This window comes from Dasypus novemcinctus, chromosome 6, assembly GCF_030445035.2.
Source record: "Dasypus novemcinctus isolate mDasNov1 chromosome 6, mDasNov1.1.hap2, whole genome shotgun sequence".
Lineage (NCBI taxonomy): Eukaryota > Metazoa > Chordata > Mammalia > Cingulata > Dasypodidae > Dasypus > Dasypus novemcinctus.
Genome location: NC_080678.1, coordinates 125103430 through 125106366, shown reverse-complemented (window position 1 = coordinate 125106366; position 2937 = coordinate 125103430). Strand labels below are relative to the sequence as shown.

Genomic DNA, 2937 nt, shown 5'->3' with positions numbered 1-2937 from the left:
CTTTTAATGGGGAAATGCCAAAGGAAATTTTTATCAGTTTTTTCTAAGGTTTTAGATGTATTCTTTTGGAAATAGGTAGAAAGCTGATTTAGCTAAGACTCGTGAAGGGATTTTAGAACTTAGTTTCCAATGAGCTGGGGTTTTTTGGGCTTTTTACCATTGACTCCATCTTTAATCACAGCCAGTAACCTGGAGTCTCACTGTAAAGTAAGTCACATGGGTCAGTAACAAATCTCTGCTTATTCTGAAATGGATGTTATTCATTGATTTTCTCTTGTTCATTCATTTTATTCCTGTTTCTGAATAAAACCTGTCTTGCACCCAAAGTATCTTCCTGTGGTGGTTCTGCTCGTGATTTATGTCTCCTTCAAAAGGCTGAGTCCCAGAATTAGAGGTTGTCTGTAGAAGGGACTTACGGTGATGGAAGGCTCTGCAAGTCCAGACTGGGCTAAGCAAGAGGATCCCTCCACGCAAATGCATAAAGGAGAGCCTGTGACAGGCTGAAGGAAACCTCTAGAAGCAAGTCCTCAGTATCTTGCATTCCATACTCATTCATTCCATCATTTATTTATTCACCAACTACCAATTAGCTTATCTATTTGTTTTAATTCAGACTATCTGCCTTGACTGATTTTCTTCAGACTCAAATACCTGGATTTAAATACCTAGAGAAACGTCATAACTCTAAAAGAAAATTCTCAGAGAAAAATGATTTCCAAATCATGGAACAATGTCTAGGAAACAAGGAAATAATAATCAGATCTTTTTTTTTTATTTCATTTTTAAAGAAGCTTTAGATTACATAAATGTTATGTAAGCAATATGAGGGATTCCCATTTGCCCCACTCCCTCCCCCTCCCAAACTTTCCCACATCAACAACTTCCTTCATTAGTGTGGTACATTTGTTAAAATTGATGAACACATATTGAAGCACTGTTATTAACCATGGACTACAGTTTGCAGTAGAGTTTATACTTTGTCCTGCACAATTTTGTAGGTTATAACAAAATATACAATGGCCTGCATCTCCCACTGCAGTGTCATGCAGGACAAATCCAATGTCCCAAAAATGCCCCCATATTGTATCTATTCTTCTCTTTCCCGTCCCTCAGACCTCTGGTGGCCACTGCCTTTACATCAATGATAAGAGTCCTCCCATTGCTAGAATAATGATAAGTCTATCGTAGAATAATAAGTTTACCTTAATCCATTGTTCATTCTCCAGTCTTGAGGATTTTAGGATGGTGATGCCCACTCTGCTTCTAATTAAGAGAGGCTTAGATCCCACGGGGCAAATGGATGGTGCTATCTTGCTTGCCGTTGCAGACACTCTCTGTCTCAGGATGGATGTTGTCTGTCATCATCTCCTTGTTAGTTGTCCTGGGTGAGTCCAATGAACAGAGAGTAGGTGTTGCAACTCTGATGAAATTCAGGGCTCAACTGGAGCATGGATGGACCAAAGGGGCATATATTTATCAAGTATAGTGCTAATTATGAGTTCAAATAAAAGGCACAGAAGAACCATCTTTAGAGAACCTATACATGATTCTAATTCTGTAATACTGGAGAATGTAAGTTCCAAAATAAGGCCCACTGACAAGGTGCCAAATTCCTGAACTGTCTGCCCTGCTTATAGTTTCTATTTCTCTCTAGATATATAGAAATCAAATATCAGGGCTCCTAGGCAGGAGATATTTGATCTCATGAGGCAGTCAATGACATCCTGCTGACACTTGCATAAGCATAACCTCTGGAATGACCTCCCAACTCACTTTGAAATCTCTTAGCCATAAAAACTCATTTGTATTTACCATTTCCCCCTTTTGGTCAAGGTCTTTTTTCAGATGCATTGCTAGTTGGCACTTGGTAATAATCCCTTGATGTCAGGGAGGCACATCCCTGGGAGTCGTGCCCTGTACCAGTGGGGAAGGTAGTGTGTTTATATGCTGAGTTTGGCTTAGAGAGAGGCCACAGTTGAGCAACAAGGAGGCTTTCAGGAGGTAACTCTTAGGCAGTATATAACACTAGGCTAAGTTTCAATTTCACAAGAAGAGGTTCATAAGTACAATCATTTATGTCAAGGGCCTGGCAAAATGGTCTGTCTTCCTTCACCAGACATTGCCCTTGTGTTCACGGGATTCTTGCTATCCTATTAGAGAATGTAGCAGAACCTCCCAGGATGGGAATTCAATATTCTTTCAATTATTGTGTAGATATACACCGACCAAGACAATGTCCCATGAACACTTGAACATATTCATACATCTTAAAGGCACTACCCTGGTGAACCCCTTGCCATGCATCCCCCCATCACTGACACCCTATACCAGCGATCCTAGCCTGCCACTGCTGTGATGCTTCTGAATCCAAAACCACTCCAGAAATGAAGCAAACAAAACAACTGAATGAAACTAATAAAAAAATGAAATAATAATTTTTTAAAAACCAATAAAATACCAAAAAAAAGTTAAAACAATTTGAAATAATTTTTTTAAAAATATGAAACACTTCAGGAATTTGCATGTCATCCTTGAGCAGGGGCCATGTTAATCTTACCAACATCATTTCAATGTTAGTATATGTGCTGCCAAAGCGAGCACTAATAATCGGATCTTACAAATCAATTCAAATCATAAAGAGGCTAAGAATATGAAAGCATAATTAGCAAAAGAAGTAATACAAATGTCACACAAATGAATATAAAGAGGTTACATATTAAAAAAGACAAAATCACACGAAAATGCAAACCTCCAAATCTGCCAATCACCTGAGTGGCACGCCAGCCTTGCCTCTACCCTGACAACAGCAATTTTTGCTGATGGCAGAAGATCAATTATTTGCAATTTTTTCAGCCTCATGGTCTCTCCCTACCCCAAATGACCAGCACCAGCCAGGGTCCTCTCCTCCCAGGTCTGAGTTTCAGCTCTGGTGACTCC

General features: G+C 39.4%; 1 non-coding gene across 1 annotated transcript; it reads right to left on the bottom strand.

Annotated features, from left to right (window-relative positions):
• Positions 1-2494: 2494 nt before the first annotated feature.
• LOC111759525 (U6 spliceosomal RNA) lies at positions 2495-2601 on the bottom strand. The gene has a single exon (XR_002793483.1). It is a non-coding gene; the product is annotated as a U6 spliceosomal RNA (small nuclear RNA).
• Positions 2602-2937: the final 336 nt, after the last annotated feature.